General features: G+C 41.1%; 1 pseudogene; it reads left to right on the forward strand.

Moving 5' to 3' along the window:
* Positions 1–1006: 1006 nt before the first annotated feature.
* Positions 1007–1564, forward strand: LOC119539337 (annotated as a pseudogene).
* The last annotated feature ends 23057 nt before the right edge of the window (positions 1565–24621 follow it).

Raw genomic sequence — 24621 nt, forward strand, 5'->3', positions numbered from 1 at the left:
AAGCAGGCAGTAGGATGAAATATTTAAAGTGCTGAAAGAAAATAATTGCCAACCAAGAAATTTGTCTCCAGCAAAACTCTCTTTCAAAAATAAGGGAGAGATAAAGATATTCCTAGATAAACAAAAGCTGAGGGAGTTTATCACCACTAGACTTTCCATACAAACATTGCTAAAGGGGTTCTTAAGATTGAAAGGAAAAGAAACTAAACTGTAGATTAGAGCAGCATAAACAAATAAAGGTCTCTGGGAAGGATATGCACATGGGAAATTATAAATGCCAGTACCATTGTACTCTATTTTTGGTATGTAACTACACTTTTTACTTTTTACCTGATCTAAAATGCAAATGCATAAAAATGATGATGAATCTATGGCTTTGGATGCAAACATACAAAAATATAAATTGTGACAAGAACAACACAAAGGTGGGGATTTGAAGAGGCATAAGACATAGTCTGTGTATGCTATTTAAATTACATTGGTATTAAATCAAATGAGATTGTTATAGATTTAGGATGTTAAATTTAGGTCCCATGGTAACAACAAAGAAAATATCTGGAAAAAAAAAAACACACAGAAGAAAGAAGGGACTCAAAATGGCACACTACAAAAGATAAAATAAATATGAAAGTAGGCAGCAATGGAAGAATTGAGGGTCAAACTATGTATAAGACTTACAAAAACCAAATAGCAGATCAGCAGAAATAAGTCCTGCATTATTAGTAGTTGCTTTTAATGTAATTGGATTAAGCGCTCTAGTCAAAAGGCAGAGATTGGCAGAATGGATTTAAAAAAAAAAAGTCACCCAACTGTATGCTGTTTACAAGATACTCACCTTGAATTCAAAGACACAAGTAGGTTGAAAGTGAAAGAATGGAAAAATATATACTATGTAATAATAATCAAAAAAGAGGTGTAGGTATACTAGTATCAGATAAAATAGACTTCAAGTAAAAAACTTAAAAGGGCTGGAATTGACAGCCACACTCCTATGAGAGCTGTGGACTGCAGGAAGATGGAGTGCTTTTCTTCCAGTGTGATATTGATCATGGCCATTTCCAAAGCATTAGAACTGGGATTAGTTGCTACTCTGGTCCACCATGAACTTGCACATCTGTCACAGGGAAACCTGGACATCAGAGGTGCCGATACTCGGTCCCAGGGGGAGCCTGCAGTTCATCATCAGCCTTTCCAGCTTGTGTCATTCCCAGGAATTCAGAACACTAAGGAGCTCAACAAAACCTGCTGTCTGAATGGGGGAACCTGCATGCTGGGTTCTTTTTGTGCCTGCCCCCCCCTACTTCCATGGATGGAAGTGTGAGCATGACATGTGCAGAGAGAACTGTGGCTCTGTGCCCCATGACACCTGGCTCCCCAGGAAGTGTTCCACGTACAGATGCTGGCAAGGCAGGCTTCGCTGCTTTCCTCAAATGTTTCTACCTGGTTGTGACAGCCACGTGATGGATGAGCACCTCACAGCTTCCAAGACTCCAGATTTGGTGCCATCTGCATTTACTCTCCTATGCTGGCAGGCTTCTGCCTTTCTACACAAAGTTACTATTAATCAACATTTGCTTTTCTCTGGAAAAACATTGGATACCATGGAAATTTCATGGCTGCCAGCAAGGTCACTGCTATAATATCTTACCTGAAAGATGATCATTTCTTAGCTGCCTTGCAATAATGAATACATTTCCATAACAGTCCCTAACACTTCCTTAAAGTGCCAGCTACTTTCCTGACTCCACCCTCAGCCCCCCACCAAAAACTACTTTTGAAAAGTCAGCCATATCTACATTATGCCCTTGTCCTATGTTTCTCAAATCAGGAGCTCTCACCAATGAGAAGGAATTCAGATTAATATTTTCTTTTAAACAATTGAATTGTATCTCCAGATTATTGAAGTCTAATCCTAATGAGGAACAGAGCATGAAGTTTTGAGTAGAGTCAATTAAAGTCAATAAAGACAGAATCTTTAAAAGAAATGGAAAGAAAGCATTTTAAGGGGGAGGACGTAGATGCTAGAGGTGAGGGGACAGGAGTGCTGGGGTGATGGAAGGATGCCTGTGTACCAGGGATGGAAGAAAGAGGAAGTAAATGGAGAGACAATGGAGAAGGGAAAATGGGTTACTTGCATGATGATTAGATGGATGTAGAGAAGCAAGTTAAGAAACTAAATTGAAAAGCAAATTTCTATCACCTCTTGAAAGCCTCCTAAGTCAGGAATGTCCCTCTTTCCCAAGACATTGTATGCTGGAGAAAATCTTGGGAAAAAAAATACGTCTCAATTTCCCCCAACAAGACTGCTTAATAAATTGTTTTCTCCATACTATGCAATTATTTTAACTGTTGTAGAAGACAAGGGAAAATGTTTATAATATATTTAGTTATAAACCAGGTGATTAAATCCCATTTTTAAAATATATTATGTTTGTGCACAGTAAAAATGGGAAATATATTAACCAAAAAAAAACAAAAAAACAAAAAAACTGTTAAAAGAGACAAAAAAAGGCACTAATACTGATAACAGTGTTAATTCAATAAAAATATATAATAATTATAAATATATATATATATATACTGTGGCAGCCCCTGGCCTGAACAAGACAGGCCTGCAGACCTTGGCACGCAGCAGTCTGTGTGACCTAGGCAGCTAATGTTTAACCTATCATCTTTTTAAGCCAATAAAGAGAAAAAGGGTAAATTGTAACTTTACACGGGAAGTAAGCAGGAGGTGAGAAACTCTTGGTCTCAGGAAAGAGCAAGAATGTTAATCTAGTCTACCTGCTTCCTAGCCCCCAAGTGTTACCACTCTTGTGGTTATTTACAAAGCCCCATCCTATAATTCTTTCCTTCCTGCACCACCCCCATGTCACAGGATGCTCTCCCACCCTTAGGAATGTCTTTGTCTTAAACCCTTATAACTGGCTTGCTGTCCTGTTTCAATCACGTGGCCACTTCCCTGTGAAAGTGGTACCTGCCTGGTGAGAGAAAAGCTGTTTGATTTCTGCTGATTTCTGCTTCCCTGTGAGTAACCCCCAAATAAAGTTCATGTTTCAGAAAATGCTCAGTGTCTTCTTTGGTCTTTGACTGGCAAAGCCCCCTTGGGCTCTGCCATATATGTAACAACAGAACCCCAAAATATCTCAAGCAAATATTGACATATTTGAAAGGAAAAATAGGTAGTTCTATATTAATATTAGGAGACTTCAATACTTCACTTTCAATAAAATGGATATAATATCTAGACAGAAGATCAGTAAGGAAACAGAAGATTTAAATGATACTATAAACCAACCAGACCTATATGGAATGTACATATATAGAACACCTAACAACAACAGAATACACATTCTTATTGAGTACACATGGGTCATTCTCTCGGATAGACTGTATGTTAGATTATAAAACAAGTCTCAGTAAATTTTAAAAGATTGAAATCATGCAATGTATCTCCTCCAACTGCAATAGAATGAAGCTAGAAATCAATAAAGAGGAAGAATTGGAAAATTCACAAATACATGAAAATTAAACAATGCACTATTAAATAACCAAGGGTCAAAGAAGAAATCACAAGGGAAATCAGGAAATATCTTGAAGCGAATGAAAATGATAACACAATATAGCAAAACTTAAGGAGTGCAGCAAAGGTAGTGCTGAGAGGAAAATTCATAGCTCTAAATGTTTACTTTAAAAAAGAAAAAAGTGATCTAACCTTACATTGGAAGTAACTAGAAAAAGAAGAGCAAACTAAACCCAAAGTGATCAGAAGGAAGAAAATAAAGATTAAAACAGAGATGAATGAAATATAGAATTTAAAGACAGTAGAAAGAATCAAGAAAACTAAAAGTTGATTCTTTGAAAAGATCCATAAATCAACAAACCTTTAGCTAGACTGACAAAGAAAAAAAGAGATAGGACACAAATAACTAAAATCAAAAATGAAAGGAAGGACATTACTACTGACCCCACAGAAATAAGAAGGATTATAAGAGGATACTATGAACAATTATATGCCAACAAATTAATAAATGAGAAGAAATGGACAAATTACTAGAAGCACACAAACTATGTACAGTGACTCAAGAAGAAATGGAAACTCTCAACAGACTAGTAACAAGTAACAAGACTGAATTAGTAATCAGAAATCTCTCAACAAAGAAAGTTCCACAGTTGAGAAGGTACATCACTGTGCCAGGACAGTGAAGCATTCTGACTCCACATGGAGAGGATACAGAAGCTTGTGTTTGAGACCACTACCCCCAGAACTTGCCCTATGCTTCTCTTCTTTTGGCTTCTTCTCATTTGTATCCCTTTACTATAATAAAGAAATAATCAAGCTTTCAGTGAGTTCTGTGAGCCATTTCAGTGAGTTATTGAACACAGTTGTGGCTAGTTGGTCAGAAGTGCATGTGGCTTGGGTCCCCAACTTTTGATTGGATTGTCTTGTAGAGGATTGCCCTTAACCTATGGATTCTACTCTAGAGTCAGAGTTGAATTGAGCTGAGTTACTGCAGTCTTTGCAGTGGCTGGCTGAAATTTTGTACCCACATAGTTGATGTCACAGGCTGTTGGAAGTTGCAGAAGTTTTGAAATCCTTTACATTTCCTCAAACTGATAAAGAGCATCAGGAAAATCCTACAGTCAACACTGTATTATAGTAAAAACTGAAGTATTTCCTCCTGAGATGAAAATCAAGTCAAAGATTCTTGCTTTCACCACTTTTAAGTGACACTTGACTTAGATCCTAACCATTGTAATAAGGCAAGAAAAATAAGTGGAAGGCATAAAGATTGGAAATGAAGATGTAAAACTCTCTCAGTTTGTAGATTATAAGGTTGCTTATATAGAAAACCACAAAGAATCTACAAAACAACCTTAAGAGCTAATAAATGGACTTAGCAAAGTCTCATGACAGAAGGTTAATAAACAACAATTATATTATCATATGGTAATATCAGCAATCAATTGGAAAATGAAATTTAAAAGCCCATTCCCTTCACAATAATGCCAAAAAAAAGCTTAAGTCATGTAGGAGTTGTGCTAGTTTGAATCTGTTACGTACCCCAGAAAAGCCTATATTATTTTAATCCAGTCTTGTGGGGGCAGAACTATTGTGGGTGGGACCTTTTGATTAGGTTGTTTCCATGGAGATGTGATCCCGCCCATTCAAGATGGGTCTTAATCCCCTTGCCAGAGTCCTCTATGAGAGGATAAAAGGCAGAGACATTTTTGGAGAGAGCTCAGAGAGAAGCTAAGACAGAAGCCTGGAGACAATTTGGAGAAAGCCACAGAAACCAGACGATAAACACAGAAAAGAAGGACCAGCAGACTCAAGTCATCTGCTTTCCCATGTGACAGAGGAAGCCCAGATGCCATCGGCCTTTCTTCAGAGAAGGTATTGTCCTGTTGATGCCTTAATTGGGACATTTTCATGGCCTTAGAACTATAAATTTGTAACCTAATAAAATCCCATTGAAAAAGCTAACCCATTTCTGATATATTGTATCCTGGCAACTTTAGCAAACCAAAACAGGAGTTACTCTAACTAAATATGTCCACGTCTCTACACTGAAAATTATAGAACACTGATGAGAGAAATCAAGGAAAACCTAAATAAATGAAGAGATATACCATATTCAATAATCAGAAGACAATATTGTTATGGTAACAATTCTACCCAGATTGATCCATAGATTTATTACAATCTCAATAAAAATTCTAACTGACTTTCTAAAAATTGAAATTGCCACACACATTCTAGAATTTATTTGGAAATGCAAAGAACTCAGAATAACCAAAGAAATTCTTATGAAGTAGAGCAAAGTTGAAGGACTTACTCAACTTACTTGATTTCAAGACTTACTACAAAGCTACAATAATCAAGATGGTATCATAGTGGTGAAAAAAAAACCAATGAAAGAATAGAAAATTCAGAAATAGCCCCACACATTGATTGATTTTCTACAAAAGAGCCAAGGTGATTCAATGGAGAAAGAAAAGTATTTTTAACAAGCAGTGCTTCATCAAATGGACAACTCTATGGAAAAAAGTGCTCATAACCCTTACCTCACACCAGACAGAAAAATTAATAGAAAATTAATCACAGACCTAAATATAATACTTTAAAATGCAAAACTTCTAGATGAAAATACAGGAGAAAATATTTGCAACGGTGGGTGTAGGGAAAGAGTTCTTAGAACCAAAAAAGCTGGATTCATAAGAGAAAAGAAATGGATAAATTCAACTTTTTCAAAATTACCAATTTCTGCTCTTTGAAATTTACATTATGAAAACAACAAGGCAATCCTTGTTGGATTGGTGCTTGAATTTCTCTGTGCAAGTTTACTCCTTATATCTTTAGAAAGATTTGTTGGGCTGAAAAAGGTCTAAAAAAAGCAAGGTAGACTAAACACTTAGGAATGTTGCTAGAAAAAGCTTTCTCAGAAGTAGATAAAGACAAAAAATAAATAAAAATAAAAATAAAAAGCATGAATGGTACACTCAGATATGCTGACCAAATCCCAGAAGAGGAGAATGAGGAAGAGGGGTTTGTTAAAGGAGATGCTGTAAGATGAATACAATGAAAACTGTTACTTTGCCTGGAGATGAGGAAAATTTTGAAGCTTGTAATCCTGAGAGGTGTGGCTTAGAGAGGTTCAAGAAGGAGTTAGGTCTACAACATGTTAAGGGAATCTGTGAATTTTTGGTGCACCCTCCTTACCATTGTATGTTTCTATAACAATCATGCCTGGGCCTTCGTGTCCTGGCTCCTTCCTCCTCTCCCAACTTACACTCTTCTTCCCTTCCCTACCCTATGCTCTCCTTACATCACCGGGTATAGCACAGATGTTGGAGATGCTGTTTCTTGCTGACAGCATCCCAACGTTGTCCATGTGTCCATCCTTCATCCATGTGACTCACGGAGGATACCATCTCTAGTTCCAGAGCACGTGCTTATTGCCAGTGACTGATCAAATGAGGGGCTTGGGACCCAGTCGTGACATTGGGTCCTGAAGGGAAGGTGCCTGCATATAACCTCACATCTCTTCCTGTGCTGAATAGCTTTGCTATCACTTTATTAAAGTTTAAAGTTGGAACTAATTCCTATGTTGGCTTGAAAAGTCCAGCTAGTAGCCATGGTCCATCCCTGGAGTTGCTGTCACCAGACAAAAGCAGCAGCCAGGTGTTTTCCATGGTTTTAACGGAGCAGCCCGGCAATCTTTGTATTCTGTCTTCTGAACACTTCAAAAGACCATAAATCAAACGGAATACTTCAGTGAACCCTGTTTTAAGTGGCATTCATCTCTCGGGCCTTTTAAGTGAGCTGAACTCTGTTAACTCTGTTACTATCTTGTTACCCACACAGTTGTTGCAGGTTCTCCTAGTCTCAGTTTTCAATCTTAATTATCTAATTCCCACACTTTCACTTATTTTCTCCTTGTTTCAGTATTTTTTCTCTTATTATCATTACTGATCCTGTAACAACCCTATAATAATTGGAACAATTAAATCCTATAATAATTAGGACAGCAGTAGGAAGAGCTGTTCAGGGATACAGCAGTGGGTGAATGTTTTTCTTGACTAGTGTCACTATAATTTCCTGAGTGGCGTAGAGAAAGGGAGTGGGACAGTGTGAGGGTACCACGGACACAGTCTGTCTAGGATCTGTGTTCAGTGTGGGGAGAAAAATAGACACTTCCTCGATCCATCTCAAATAATGCTCCGTTTCCCAGACCCAGGACCTGGCTGGTATTGATTGGGGAAAATGGCTGTAAGGGTCTTTACGGATAAGGGATCAATTTGGAAGAAGACCAAAAGACCAGGAGAACTTTCTCTGAAATAATGAACATTAAAATCAAAGTAGAAATGGCCTCAAGATCCCTTGGCCCAGCTGAGAGCACTATTGCAAGCGGGGACAGATAACAGATAATGTGTTAAGATAATGCACCTCAGTCTGGGACTTGCTGACCTTTTTAACGGATGAAATAACCAATTAATGTGGAAACTATGCTCCTGCCCTCACAGACATGCAATCGGTGTGATACCCAGGCAGATCCTGGGAGGGTGTGTGGGGGGACATGTGGAGCCCTCCAGTCCTGGTCTGACCGCAGGGAGCAGCTGGGCTTCCCAGGACCACCGGAGAAGGCCCCTTTCCAGCTTCCGGACAGGAAGGAGGGCTGCTCCTCCGAACTAGCAATTCAGGAACAGACGGAGAAGGGAAGCATGAGAGGGTCAAGTCCATGCAGCTGTTCTAAGAGCATAAGGCCCTGTGGTTGCCATTTGGCAAGGGAAAAAAGAGAAAAACTACAAAAATAATCATCCTTTCTCATATGCCACGTGGCTTTTAGGTCTCAGGCTCCGTCAACTCTGGGACCTCATCTGACCTTCACTTCTACCTGGTAAGGACAGAGCACTGCTCTGGAAGTTGGCAGATCTTGCTCTGTGGACCTGGATTGGGTTCCTTTCTGTAGAGCCCAGATCACAATACTTCATGAAGATTACAGGGGCATCTATCCAGCAAGAAATGCCAGGCACTGGGTGGAGCACTTGGGAAACCCTGGCCACCTCCCTATTCTAAGCCATTAGCACATTTCCTCTGCCAGAGACTCTCCCCACCTCTTCCACAGGTGCCTTGTGTGTCAGTGCCTGCAGGAAGTTGTCCCTAATGTCCCCTCCACCACCAAGGGGGATTAGCTCCCCTGTTCAATTGTGCTGTCGAATCCCCATTTCTCTATTGTAAAAATGAGTGCACCTGTAATTACCTGCTCAATATTTTGACTGTAAGCATCAGGAGAGCAAGGTCTGTCGCAGTCAGTGCACTGTCCTTTACACTTAGCACAGGGCCAGTCACAGAATTGGCACTTGAGGAAGATTTGCTGAGCCAGATTAATTAATATAAAGGTAAAGGGTGCATTCCTGGTTTTTACAGATGAAGAACCAGAGGTGATGAGTCCTACCATGGCCATGCAGCAAGTTTATTGGCAAGTTCGGGACCCCAGTCCAACACTCTCCTAAGGGAAGAAACAACTGTTGCTGTGAGTCTATTACAGTCCCTCGGCAGGGATGCTTCTAACAGGGGAGGCTGGCTTGGAGGGGCAGGGGAAGGTTGATGAGGGTGCTAGATTTGTCTAAGGGAAGCTTCACTCTCCTAATGTTCTCCATTTTACTCTCTGATACCCCTTCATTAGAGTGTCCTCCTGGCCAATGCTAGTTTCTTAGCAAAGATCAAAAGCATTGAACAACTGACACCATCTCACGCCACAACCCTGGGGCCCTGGCTGCAGAGCCCCCCTGGCATCTGAGGGGGCTGGGTATTTGCCAATGGGCTGCATGAACCACAGATAGTTCAAGGACTTTGGAAAAGATAAGAAACTCAGCACATATTCACAGCACCCTTGGTAATAACCTGGTTTTATGTACAATGAACACTTATTATAGAATTATCACAGGGTAGATTTATTGGAGGTGGGAAGAAACTGAGTTTTATGAAAAATAATTACTGCTATCAAGTTGATATAATTACTTGCACTGATTTGCTGGGGCTGCTCTCCAATTTTATTTATAGGCAATTTTTTTCTGTTAGGCATTAAATGGCACCAGACCAGAATAATTGTTCTGGTCTCATTTATCACTGGGCTGCTCCTCTGCCGTCCGGGCAGGGCCTGGAGAAGGACTGTTGACTGCATGTGCTGTGCGGATGCTGCTGTGGCTGCCTCTGGGTGCTGGACCAGTCGGTGCCCACAGGAAGGTTGGCTGCCCCGAGAACTGGCTGCATTTCTGCTTGGAGAAGGGAGTAGACGTGGACTGTTACTGTCAGAATAGTGCCTGGGTTGCCTTCTTGAATACATGACTATTCTTTGGGACCCAGAGTCTAAGGGAGAAATTGATTGTAAAGATTGAGAGGGAAAATAAGGATAATAGAATAGAAAGATAAAAGCTCTTAGAGTTATATAGACCTACGTTCCAATCCTGGTTCTACCACTTATTAGCTGGGTGAACTTAACTTCCTGAGTTGCAGTTTCGGTTTCTGTAAAGAGAGGATCTCTAACTTGGAGAATTGTGAGAATTACGTGCCATGATGGAAACCAGCTGCCCAGAGCCTGGCACCAGCAAGCATGCAATTAAATGTTATTAGGAGGTGGAGGATGGGATGTGGAGAGGTTAATCTCCTTAAGAGCCAGAGCTGGAGGGAGTGGTGGGGATGAGGATGTTTGCCATCAGGTCAGGTGACATGGCTGTACCTGGGTTCACCTGTGATTCTTGTCTCCCTCATTGTTCCTGTATTTCTATGACAACCTGTATCACCTGAGGTAACCTGGGTGGGTCTCTGTTCCTTGCAACAAAAGGCCAACATAGCAAAAACGTGGCTAGATCCACCCCCCTGCTAATTCCCACTTGCCAGCAGACGTGCATGCTGGGGAAACTAGGACCCAGAGAAGCCCAAGATCAGCCATTGAACTAATGGCACAGCTGAGACTTGAAACCAGGTCACCTTTGTTAAGAAGAAGGGTCCAAATTTGGGTGCCTCCAAGAACTTACAGGCATGGTTTTGTAGGGGAGGGGTAAAATCCAAGGTAAGCCTAGCATTAGCAACAGCAGTCACTTCTGGCACTAGATGCAGTTGCTTCAAAATGCCACATTTGTTAGAGTATGTCACAGCACTTCCTGGGTGAAGTTCACATACTATTCTGAATGTGAGTTATGGGAGTGTGTGCCTGTAGCTGTGTCTACACAGACAATCTATACGGTCTGAAGCATTAGGAGCCTGTCACGTGCTTCCTTGCTTTATGCTAGAGAGTGCTCGGGACTTCAGCTGACAGCCCAGTGCAGCCCACAAAACCTTCTAGCTATCTCCAAAGCAATCGTCCCTCATTCTCTTTGAGGGCAATTTCAAACTTTTACAAGTCTCCTAAGAACCCTCTGCTGGCCACTTCCTGCCTCCCTCTCAATGAATGACCCCAACTTTGACTGCATGTGAAGAATAGAGGCCATTCTGTGGAAGCATCTAAACTTTCTACCCACACCCACAGATTTATTTGCCTTAGTATCCAGTCCTTTCCTTCTTCCTTCCTTCTTCCATGAGAGAAAGATTCCAATGTTCTGGATCCTAACTATCACTTCCTTTTTTCTCTCCTTCAACAAACATTCTTTAGGCCTTTAAGGCCTAAAATGCCAAGTTGAAATTCCCAACACAAATCTTTGGGATTTGGGAATGAAAAAATCAGAATTCCTGGGAATTCTCAATTAACAAAATCATAAGTAATTCTTAAAATGCCTCCAGCATTCTTCATATTCTTTACTCATTATTATGGATATCTAAAAAATTGTTTAGTAAATACGAAATATTAAGTTTTGTAGTATTTTAAAAAGTATTTATAGTTGGAATGTTTATAAAGCATTATACTTTGGAAGTATTTATAAAGAGCTATAGTTTATACCAAATATTTAAACACTGAAAAACACCAGTTAACGTTATAAAGTAGTATTTGAATAACACGACATCTGGATCTCCTAGCTAGGTTAACAGCACCTCACAGAATCACTGCTAGAAATTGCCAGCATTAATTGGGGAGTCGTTTACATTGCACCACTCATTTAAAGCTAAAGGAAAGTACTTGTAATTTTTTAAATGTTGAACCAATTGATTTTTGATGTTGTTAAACGGTCTTATAGTCTATGAACAATTGTTTGAAGAGATCTTAATTGAAGATCTCTCACAATTAGTAAAATATCTTTTTTTGCTTCATAGTTTTCTAACAAAATTTCCATAACTTAAACAATAATTATCTTTTACTATCTCTATATAAATTGTATGTGTATGTGTATGTGTTTGCAAGACTCCAAACCATTTTGTGGTTGGCCAAATTTGCAAGCTTGGATACTGTTCCAGTTTGCTAATGCTGCCACGTTGCAAAACACCAGAAATGGATTGGCTTGTATAAAGGGGGGTTATTTGATTACAAATTACAGTCTTAAGGCCATTAAGTGTCCAAGGTAAGGCATCAACAATAGGTTACCTTCATTGAAGGATGGCCATGGATGTCCAGAAAACCTCTGTTAGCTCGGAAGGCACATGGCTGGAATGTGCTTGCTCCCAGGTTACGTTTCAAAATGGCATTCTCCAAAATGTTGCTCCTGGGGCATTCTGTCCTGTCTTAGCTGCAGCTCCTCTTCAAAATTTCATTCTCAGTTGCTCCGAGTTCCTTCTGTCTGTGAACTCCTTTATACGACTCTAGTGATCCAATTAACACCCACCCTAAATGGGTGGGGTAACACCTTCATGGAAATTATCCACTCAAACATTTCACTCACAGTTGATTGAGTCACATCGCCATGGAAACACTCAAAGAATTCCAGTCTAATCAACCTAATAATCTGCCCCACAAGATTGCATCAAAGAACGTGGTGTTTTGGGGACATAATACATCCAAACTGGCACAGATACTATTCAAAATAGTTTAAATTTTTTGTGTTGGATATTTAATTCTGATTTCAGGTGACTAATAGCACAGATTCTTTTTTGACTATTGAGAGGAAACTTCTTCCTAAATTCACTATGTGTTTGTTGAAAGTGTGTCTTAATAATGTCCATTTTATTATCTTGAAAATATTTTCACATGATAAACAGCTGTTTTGTTTTGCTCTGCATGGCAAACTGCAATTGCCATTCCCATCTCTATCTCCATCTCTTATTTTTGTGTCACTCTTGAGGTTGATTTCCTTCTTTCAAACGAAATACTCCACTTCCATGGGAGCATGGCCACTGGCAACCCACTTTCTGAGAGAAAAAAAGGACTTCTCCACCAGCTCCAGTTTGAAAAATTCCAGAGCTGGACTCATTGGATTTCTTGCAACACATACCCATCCTTGCAGCAATCATAAGGTGAGAAGATGGATTCTTAGACTGGCATGTGTCATGTGTCTGTTCTCAAGGTCAAGGGGGTGGGGTCTGTCACCAGAAGAAGGGATGGAAGCCCAGAGGAGAAGGCCCCAAATCCACCCAGGGAGGAGGAAGGAAAATCAGGAAGCAATTTATAGAGGAGACAATCCCTTTGCTGAGTCTAAAATAATGAATAAGAGGTAACCAGTCCAAGAGAGGAAGAGGAGAGGGAGTTGGGGAGAAAGGAATTCTAGGGAGAGGGAAAGCATGAGAAAAAGCACAGGGAATAGAAAGCATGGTGTGGAAGCATCAAGGTGCTAGACTGTAAGTCCCTGATGGCAGGGACGTGTCTTATCCATTCTTGTCTCTAGAGGTCTGCTTGGCCCATGCAAGGGGCTCCCTATGGGTGGGTTGAATGGTGGTTGATAAAGAAGCAGTTAGCAACATTCATAAGTTAACCAGTGCCAGACTGGGGTTTGTAGTGACCCCTCCATGTCCTAGGAGATCATGAGCAGGGGCTCTAGGGGAGCTTAATTGAATGTCAGAAAATAACTTGTTTTTCATTTTTCTGTGTATGTAAAAACAATTACAAAAACTCCCACTGGAGGCTTGGCTACTGTGCTGGTTTGAATGAATTATGTCCCCCAAAACACCATTTTCTTTGATGTAATCTTGTGTAGGCAGACTTATCAGTGTTGATTAGATTGTAATTCTTTGAGTGTTTCCCTGGAGATGTGCCCCACCCAACTGTGGGTGATGACTCTGATTGGATGATTTCCATGGAGGTGTTACCCCACTCATACAGGATGAGTCTAAATTAAATCACTGGAGCTATATAGATGAGCTGACAAACAGAAGGAACTCAGTGCAGCTGCGAGTGACATTTTGAAGAGGAGCTACAGCCAAAGAGGGACACTTTGAAGAATGCACTGAAGCTGAGAGAGTAGCTGCAGATGAGAGACAGTTTGAAGATGGCTGTAGAAAGCAGAATCTTGCTCCTGAGAAGCTAAGAGAGGACAAACGACCCAAGAGCAACTGAGAGTGACATTTTTGAGGAACTGCAGCCTAGAGAGGCACGCCCTGGGAAAAAGCCATTTTGAACTCAGAACTTTGGAGCAGACGCCAGCCACGTGCCTTCCCAGCTAACAGAGGTTTTCTGGACACCATTGGCCATCCTCCAGTGAAGGCACCTGATTGCTAATGCATTACCTTGGACACTTTATGGCCTTAAGACTTTAACTGTGTAACCAAATAAACCCTCTTTTGTAAAAGCCAATCCATTTCGGGTGTTTTGCATTCTGGCAGCATTAGCAAACTAGAACAGCTTTACCAAGGCTTTTGTTTACTGTCGGCACACCTTGATATTCAACTGCTCCGTAGGGGAGTAGGTCAGATCTTAACTATGAGAATAAATCATCCTGTATTGAACCCTGAAATGTCAAACTACTTCCACAAGTGTGAGCCATTTCAATAAATTCTACCTACGAAAAATCTGAATTATTAAAACATGATCGGAAAAAAAAGTCATTCGAATGCTTTTAAAATTTTTAGATTTTTCTTATCAAAGTTTCACAAGCATATAGTTTAAAGACCCAAACAGTTTTACAAGATGTCACCAGAAAAGGCAGTTCCCCACCCCTACCCCTTTTCTCACTCTCCTGAAGCAACCACTTTTAACTCTTTCAATTGATTCTTTCGGTATTTCCCTCCATGGATGCTTTATTAGTACTTACTGATTTTTCAGTTTAGGTGTCATCTACTGACTTCCTACTGTGGAAGATGAGGCTCTAGCACTTTTCTCTACCACCACCACCCACACACATTTTCTGCCCTCCCAGCTTCTCAATATAATTGCACAGTAGTTTGGGCTGGATCCATTTTCACTGTGTACGTTATTCTGACTTTGCAAATGCTATTTATAACTCAGCCATGTTGTATACTCTGATTCTTTTTCCTTTTCTGTATGACTTTTGTTTACCCTGCAGTTAATAATAGTCTTTTTTTTGCTTTTCATTTGCTATGTTATCTATTTACTTAACACCAATTTAAATGCTCTCCTGAGTGTGTAAATTTTTTCTCAATATATTCAAGCACATTACATGTCCTGTCAATTTCATTTTCTTGAAGGAGTTGCTCATGGAGCTTTCTGATCTGATCCAGTCTGGGATCTCCTTTCACCATCACCTTCACTTCTTTCGAGAATTGGGTCCCCTTTGTCTTGCATCCTATATTCTCTTTTTTATTTTACTGATTCATTTTGGTGGAGCACATCCTCCAGTTTTCTTAAGAAAGAATGCATGGAAAGTTTCTGTTTCTGTTTTTTATTTTTTAGCCCTTGTATATCTGAAGAAGTTTTTAGTGTATTCTCACACTTAATTGATATAGAATTCTAGGCAGAAAAATGCTCTCAGAATTTTGAAGACACTGCCCCATTGACACATTAATTTCAGTTTAGCTGTTATGAAGTTCATGAACTCTTATTCTGATTCTTATTTCTTTGAATGAAATCAGTCCCTCTTCCACCCACCCCAAAGCTTATAAGTTCTTCTTTTGGTCCCATTATTCTGAAATTTCACAATGATGTGCCTGCTGTGAGTCTGCTATATCCATTATACTAGGTACTTGGTGGGCACTGTTAGTCTGGAAATACATGTCTTTCAATTCCAGGAAAATGTCTTCAATTATTTCTCTGATGATTTCTTCTCTGTTTTCTTTGTTCTCTTTTTCTAGAACTTATTATTTGGAGATTGGATCTCCACAATGTGTCCTCTTTTTTTTTTTTTTAATCTTTTCTTCTCTATTTTCCATCCTTTGCTTTTTTGCTCTACTTTCTGAGAAACTTCTTCACTGTCATTTTCCCATCCTTCTATGGATTTTTTCATTTCTGCTTCCATACTTTTAATTGACAAGCTTTTTTCATGTTTTTATAGTATTCTGTTTCTGTTTCATGGATATAATGTGTTCTCTCTGTGAGGTTACTAACGATTGTTTTTTAAAATTTTATTTTCCTTGCATAGTCTTTTCCATCTAAGTTACTTTTTCATTTCTGTTTGTTTCTTAAGGCTTCTTTTATATTAGAGACTTTCAAGCCCTGTCTGGTGATCCATTGCTGTCTGGCTGGGAACCCCAATATGTAGCTGGGAACCAATATGGCTGGGAACCTGTATTAGTGAGGGTTCTCTAGGGAGACAGAACCAATAGGATATCTCTGTAAATACCATGAGATTTTATAAAAGTGTCTCATGCAACTGTGGGAATGCATAAGTCCAAATTCCAGAGGGCAGGCTGCAAGCTGGGAACTCTGATAAAGGTTTTCAGTGAATTCCCCAGGAGAAGCCAGCTGGCTGAAGTAGAGATGGAAATTTGCTCTTCTGACTGATGAAGTCATCACTTCTCCTTTTGAAGCCTTCAACTGATCAGATGAAACATCTCTCATTGCTGAAGGCAATCTCCTCAGTTGATTGTAGAAGTAATCAGCCATAGATGCAGTCAGCTTACTGATGATTTAAGTCCATGGAATGTCCTCACAGTAACAGGCTGGTGCTTGCTTGACCACACAACTGGGCACCATTACCTGGCCAATTTGACACATGAATCTAACCATCACAGAACCCCAATATCAATATCTTCTGATCTTTTCTCTTGAGCTTTTAAGCCGCCCCAGAGAATACTTTTCCATCTCCTGCCTGAAGGGTGCAACCTGGTTTCCAGTGTTCAGGGTGCTGAGAGAGGAAAGAAAGTTGGTGTTTTCAACATACGGTATATAAGCTTTCAGTTCATTGCTCTGTTTTCTGACCTCAGTTTCACCTTTGTTCATTACCCTCTCTGGTCTATTAAGCAGCCCCCAGTCTGCTGCAGAGAGCAGTCTCCTGCACTGTGGAGTAGGGGAGGAGAACCCAAGACCCAGCTGGTTCTTACATTGACATCTACCCAATCCTCATGTGTTAGCTCTCCTTTACTCTCACATCCAGAGGTGCTGGGTGCCACCGATTCTTCAATTATTCCATATGAATCAGGATATTCTTTTTGGGCTGTTTTGGAATTCAGCTTTCTCAAGGCTGCTAAGTCAGGTCCCACTATTCCATCTGTTTTCCAGCTTCTGAAAGTTTGTTGCTGTTGACTCCTTTGCCACTCTCTTTGACCTTTGGGGACCATGGCTTTTATTTAATTTATTATCTTTTTCTAGTGATGTTTAGAGATGGAGTGGTGATTACTGTGTGCATTCAACCCCTCTTTATTTCCCCCATTTTTCTACTCATCCATCCATACACTGGACAAAGGGAGTGTGATCCACAGGGTTTTCACAATCACACTGTCACCCCTGGTAAGCTACATTGTTATACAATCATCTTCAAGAGTCCAGACTACTGGGTGGGCATTTGATAATTTCAGGTATTTACTTCTAGATATTCCAATACATTAAATCCTAAAAAGTGTCATCTATATAGTGTGTAAGAATTCCACCAGAGTGACCTCTCAGTTCCATTTGAAATCTCTTAGCCACTGAAACTTTATTTTGTTTCATTCTGCATACCCCTTTTGATCAAGAAGATGTTCTTAATCCCATGATGCTGGGTCCAGATTCATCCTCAGTAGTCATTTCTTGCATTGCCAGGGAGATTTACACCCCTGGGCGTCAGGTCCCATGTAGGGCAGAAGGCAGTGAGTTCACCTGCCGAGGTGGCTTAGGTAGAGAGAGAGGACCACATCTGAGCAACAAAGAGGCACTCAGGGAGACTCTTAGGTACAATTATAAGCAGGTATAGCCTCTGCTTTGCAGTAACGAGTTTTCTAAGGGCAAGCCCCAAGACAGAGGGCTTGTGCTACTAAACAGTCAGTCCTCAATGCTTGTGAGAACATCAGCAACAATCCAGGTGAGGAAGTCCAACACTTCTGCATTTTCCCCCAGCTCCTCAGGGGGCCCTGCATATATATTCTTATTCTCTGCCTGAATTACTTTGGGATGCATAGCTATTTCACTCTAACCTATACAAACCTACCATATCTCACTTCCTATTCAAAGTTTCATTCAACCCCTCATTTTAACCTGGAGTTCTGGCTGTTTTTGATTTAAAGCCTCTACCAAATAGTTCTTCAAAATAGAAAGCTGCTCCATTATATTTATAATATTATTCAGTTAACAAATCCAAATTTCACAATCTTCAGGAACTGTTATGTTTAAGAAAGAAAGGTGACTCCCGTGTTGATAGACAAATCACCATCGGTCAGAACCAGCTGGTCTGCTTTTGTTATGAAATTTAAGTTTTCATGTCTTTGAAATTTCGATTTCCATGAACAGTTAAATTTTCAATATCTGTGTGGAGAACTGGCATTTATTTCAGAAATATAACTTGGAAAATTACTGCTGTCTTTCTGTGGTGACCCGAGTCCAAACAGCAGCATCTGCATGGATGTCTGCCAGGAGCCTTTGGGGAGAGGTTTCCTTGCTTCTAAAAAAGAGGCACAAGAGAGAGCTGGCTTTTGTTTTTCCTCTGAATGTTGCTGTTTCTGGGTGTTACACCTGGGGCTGCTGCAACCATCTGTTGGTGAATGTTAGGACACAACCAAAGTTGAGGGCAGCAGAGAGGAGGAATGAAAAAACCGAGTCTTTGATGACTTTATTGAGCTGCTGATTGAACCAAACCTGCTGTCTTTCCTTCCTCTGAACTTCTAGTTATATGAAATGATACATTTCCTTATTCCTCAAGCCAATTTGAGCTGGCGTCTTCTGTTATTTGCAGCTGAAAGCACCCTAACTTCATACACTGCCAATAGACAAAGCCATATTCTTTAGGCAGGAAAGCATTTACTTTTCAAAAATTATGTAGAAATGTCGATTTATAGTCTCTGTTCAGATCACAAAAATAGACTCAAGAAAGGTTTTAATATATGTACAGATATGAATAAACATATTAGTTGGTATTCAGATGTGCCTAGAGGTTACTTTTTGAACTGGCATTTATTTCATTGTTCTGAGTCTCCCTTTCCATCAAACAAAATTCTGGATTTTTTTTTCCTGCTTATTTGGGTCTTAGTAAATAAAAAAATATAGCAGAAAATGAATTGCAGTGATATAAAATTTCAGAAGTAATTGGGATAGATGATTTTATTTTTTAAATTTCTCTTATCAGTGCTTTTGAGGGTCTTCTTAGAGAATTTCTCCTATAGATTAATCCAAAAAATTATTATTTGAGCTTTGAGAATGTGAATTATTCCATAAAAGAGCAATTTTATCATCTTTTATAGCAAGAAACTTTAGTAGAAAATATCCATAGGTTGGGATAAAAATTAGGTGAGAAAATATTTTAATATTAATACCATGCCCTATTGCATGCTAGGTATGAACATAGGCCTTGAGAGGGAAGAGAATGGGTTCAAATCCTGGTTTTGCCATTCACTTGCTGTGTGACTGTGGATAAGTTACTTAACCTCTCTGTGCACCCAATTCATCATCTGTAAAATGAGAGTAATAATAATACCTTCCTCACAGGGATGATGAGATGATTAAGTGTAGAGATATGTATAAAAACACCCTGGATGACTGCCTGGAACATAAAAGTACTCACAAAACATTGTTTATTATTATTATGATTATTATTTCCAACATATATTGAGCATTTCTGGAAGATCTCTCCCCTTATCAGTACTGGAGTGATGGGCATGCAGCTAGTTAAGTTAAGGACACAGATACAGAGAGCTGGTTATAAAGCCCACCCTTATGCAGACCACTCCATCCTTCCCTGCAACCGGAGTCTTTCCCATCCTGACCTTTTCTGTCCTCCCCAGCATGTAGTCATGGGCATCTTCTCCTGGCCCCTTGGCTTCACTCCAGGCCCTGAGACGGATTTTTTACTCTCTTCAATTTGGATCTATTTTGTTCTACTCTCCTGGAGAATCCAACTCCTGTCCCAGGTCTCCTGCCCACTCTGAGACCATCTCTCACTCATTCCAAGAAATGCATCTCTACCCTTTTGTACCAGTCACTCCAACAGTCATGGAAAAAAGGGTCAGGAGAAAACAAGCCTCAGTATTAGGAGTTGGATAGGGGTGTTGGGAGCTCTTGGAAGCCAAGGAGCCTCCGTGCAAGAGGCTGCTTTAAGCACTGGGCACTGGGAGGACACATGGAGATAAGACACACCAATAACCATCACTTGACCTAGAAAAAGGCTCTTGAGAGTGGAGGTAAGGCCTTTTGGAGGACAGAAGAGATAATTTCAGAACTGGTAAATCTGGGAGGGCTTCCTGGAAGAGGGCCTGACATTTGAGCTGTGTCAAAGGATGTGGCCTTGATATACAGCAGTAGTGAGAGGCAGGAAGCAGAGGGAAGAGCACGAGCCAAGACACAATGTCATTTCTTTTCCAAAGTATAATTCAGCCAGTGAACACTGTGGATGTACCTGGTTATAGTCATTCATTCCTTCCTTCCTTTATGCATTCATTCACTCTGGACTCTCTTTCCGTGGCATGCAGCCACTCAACTTCTTTACTGAATCCAGGATTGCCGTAGTTTAGTTCATACTTCCCCTTTTTACTTTGAGTGAATATCCCTCTTGCCAAGCTACCCACAGTCTGTAGGTCAACTATCAAAATGCAAAATTTGACTCCTGAAATTCCTGAGTCTGTAAACATCCCTCCCCTTAGGGCTATCCCCCATTTCCTCATACCTGTTAGTAGAGGAAGGGACTTGGTCATCTTCAAGGTCCAACTCAAAGGCCACCTCCTGTAAGAAGAAAAAATGGAAATGAGCTTTTATCAAACAACGTCTCTGTGCAGGCAACTTGCTGGACACTTTCCCCCATACTCCTCCCACCACTACGTTGAGGATTTTGCATGGGCTATTGCACTGTATGAACTGCGTACTATGTGATGCCAACACCAGAAGAGGGTTTCTGGTCTCTCCTAGATATCAAGCCCCCATTCCTGGTGAGAGCAGCCACCAGGGCCTCCAGTTCACAGCTCATTTGCAAAGCTGCACTAGCTGCTGGGTCCTAAGCCACTGCGGAGTATGGCCATTTTGGGAGTCCAGCCAGCCACTTCCTGAGGATGTGCTATGTGGTGACTCATGACCAGCCCCCATGGGAGGATAATCCAGGATCTACTAGCCAAAATTTAACAATAGCAACAACATTTTAATCATCTCCTAGGAGTGACAGACGTCACGGCTTCCAGGGGAAGAGGAGGTGTTCCATCCAGCTGCATCCTACATGAGGCCTCCCTGCCTTTCCTCTCAGGTGGGTGGCAGGATCAGCAGGATGGGACTGAGGTATGGGTGAAATGTAGTTTCACCTTTTCACGATCAGAAAACTTGAAAAGATGCTGCCACTTGGCCAGCCTCTGAGCCTCACAGCCTTTGTGTATAAAAGAAGGGGTCTGGACTGTGTATTAGTCAGTGTTCTCCAGAGAAACAGAAACAAGATGATACAAATATGTGATTTACTATAAGGAATTGTCTCACACAGTCACGGTGGCTGGCAAGTCCAATCTCCATAGGGCAGGCCACAGCTGGACACTGTGATAAAGATGATTCCCCAGAGGAAGCTGGCTGGCTGGAAATTCCAGCAAGAGCCAAACTGGAAATTGAAGTTTGCTTTTAAGATCTCCAACTGGATTGGATGAGGAGATTACCCACTTTGTTGAGAACATTCTCCTTTATTGATTGTAGATGCAGTCAACTGACTATATATGCAATCAACTAATTGTAGTTGCAAATCCTATCAATGAAATAACCTCAAAGTAGTAAGCAGGCCTGTGCTTAACCAAACAACTGGACATCATAACCTAGCCAAGTTGACACATAAAATTAGCTATCAGAGTCTGTATGATCCCTAAGCCTCCCTGCAACTCAAAGGATCCAGGGCTCTGAACATTTCAAAGATCCTGTGCTACATTTAAAGTATTTCTGCCTCCACAGCATGAGTTAAGCCTGGAAATTAAGGCCATGGAGCCCTAAGAGGAGGGGTGATTCTTCCAGTTTATTTCCCATCAGCCGTAGTCAAAGCTGCCCAAACCTAATTTCTCTTATTTACTGGTCTTTTATTATGAGAAACTCAAGCCAGGAATTGGGATTTCTGGGAAAAGAAGTCCAGCCAACCCATACCTTCTGCAGGAAAAACTGCATGGAAGACATCAGGTTATTGAAGATGATGAAAATGCAAGGGCATCTGGAGAAACCACACTGACCCAGGGCAGAATTTACACCAATGGCCTGTCACATCTTTGAAGACAATTCCTAGATCAAAAGCTCTAACCTCATCCTCTCTCCACAGTTCCACCTGGAATCCTCAGACTTACTGTGCTCAAAACTAAACTCAGTCTCATGTCCAATACGAATCTGCTCTTCCTCCTGTATTTCCTGCATTAATGCCACCATAGGAATCATTTACTGTCCTTTTTGAGGGGAGAGGGTAGGGAAGTGTCTTCCTATCATCCAAACCCTTATCCTATTTGGAGTCTAAGTGTGAGCCTAGTTTCATAAGTGTGAGACCAAAGGAGACAGACGTTTCCACATCTAAGCCCACTTGGAGCATGTGCATGTGACTCAGGCACGCCCATTCAGAGCATCCAGAGATCATCACAAGCAGTGGAGGAGGGTAAGTGTGACAAGGGTTCAGCAGTAGAGACGCCTTGGCTGGACCTGACCAGGCCCCTCTTGTCCTGAGACCTTTGTACCAGCAGCAACTGGTTCCTAACTAGAGTTTGGTTCTCCGGCCTTCACATTGATTGTAACAAATATACAGATAATAAATTCCTTTTCTACTTATGAGATCCAGAGTCACTTTCTGTCATTTGTAACCAAGAGTGCTAGCTGGTGCCCTGTCCATCCCCCCAGGACATCCTTTACGATGCCTCTTTGTAGTCGACACCCCACTGGTCACTGAGGTCCTCGGTCCCACCCCACTGCCATCCCCAGGCCAGACCCACACTGCATTCGCCTTTCCTGCTGATGAATTGGTGGTGGCTCCAGCCTCTGGGCTTTTCTTAACTGCAAGCACCTACTTCTGATCGGGTCTCAGCATCCAGAATCAGAGTGCATCCTGCATCAGGGTTTTTGTCAGAGAAGGAAAAGAAGAAAACCGGAGAAAAGATAGAAAAGTGTTCAGTGCCTCTGAGTGGAGAAGGAAGAGAGAAGGCAGGAACCACAAAATACATCTGTAACTCTGTGTTATAGTCTGCCTGAAGTCCTGAGACTGCACAAGTTTTCCCCCTGCGTGCTACTTTTCCTTATTTTCTAAATTTACATCAATGAAAACAGAATTAATTACTCTTTAAATGGAAATAAATTAACTTAAGAAGATGCCATTTTGTCTTGCTTTTATAGCAGCCAAGTTCCCTGAGGATACATCAATTGATTTTAAACTCAACTCAGCCTAATGCACTGGGACATTGTGCTGGGTAATGGAAATTAGTGATGACTCCTATAAAGGAAAGGCTTAATGCCAGTTCCTGTTTTTGCAAAATTTTTGTCACTCTGGGTGAAGTTAGCCCAATCATGGTGGAGAAGGCCCAGAAGCACCAAGCTCTTTATTGATTTAGCAAAAGTTGATTAAACATTCATTTTATGCCAGGGACTGTACAAGACACTGAGGAATTCAGTGATAAACAAGACAGACTGGGTCCTTACCTAATGAAGTTTATAGTTTAACACATTAAAATGTCTTTCTTTGAGTTTCCTAAAGTGTCTACACACAGCTCTCACCCAATGAATCTTGCTGAAGCTGGTTTTCACAGGAAACCGAATTGTCCATGCAGGACCTGGTGATGGAACATCAGAGAGCCTCCTCTGGAAACACCAGCAGACTCTTTGAAAGGGGGTCACCTGGCTGAGCTCTTTCTCACCCCCTTCCCAGGCTATTCTTCCATGATAGACTCAGTCCCAGAAAGTCTGTGGAAATGATCTTCAGTACACTCTCCCTGGCACTCGCACAGAGGATTGCCGGATTTAGCAAATAAAAAGACAGGGCATTCAGTTAAATTTGCATTTCAGATAAACAATGATTTTTTGTGTATGTGTCCATGCAATATTTGGGGCATACTCATATTTACATTTAACTGGGCATCTGTATTTTATCTGGCAATCCTACCAACCCTAATCCTACCCCAGCCAGCTACCCTGTACCCCCAGCATCCTGATACCTGCTCATAAGCAGCTCCTCCCCCAGACCAGGGGCACAGAATCAGCCAGCCCCCTTTAAAATACACCCGTCATGAGCAGCATTCCTGATGAGCCTGCTCTCAGCTAGCTGTCCCCAGGAAAGAAATTCAATTCGGCACCATTACTGAGCACTATTCAAACGTGTTCAAAAGGATTCAGAGATAAGTCAGACCCTGTAACTACTTTAAGGAGCCCAGAGTCTCATAGGGACAGGTGAGTCCTCTGTTAAAATAATTGTAATACAAGGTAGAAAATGAAAAGTGGTTTAGGTGCCAAGGGAATGTGGGGGGGAAGAGGTCATGTTTAGTTTGAAGGGTGGGAGTCTTGAGGGCAGAATTTACACTTGACTAGACCAAGGACAAAGCGTGAAACTGTGCCTTGATGGCCTCTACTTCCCAAGGACACATCCCCAAGAAGTCACCTCACAGCTAGGAGGTATCTCACAAATCCCTCATGGTCGGCACCTGGATGAAGCCTTTGCGGGTGTCCTTGACCTAGAGGAAGGCGTGCACTGCCAACGTGGGCCTCCTGGGAAGGGCGTGCCAGGTGGAGCAGTCAACATAAACCCAAATCACAGAAAAGGGCC

The sequence above is a fragment of the Choloepus didactylus genome, chromosome 1 (assembly GCF_015220235.1).
Source record: "Choloepus didactylus isolate mChoDid1 chromosome 1, mChoDid1.pri, whole genome shotgun sequence".
Taxonomy (NCBI): Eukaryota; Metazoa; Chordata; class Mammalia; order Pilosa; family Megalonychidae; genus Choloepus; species Choloepus didactylus.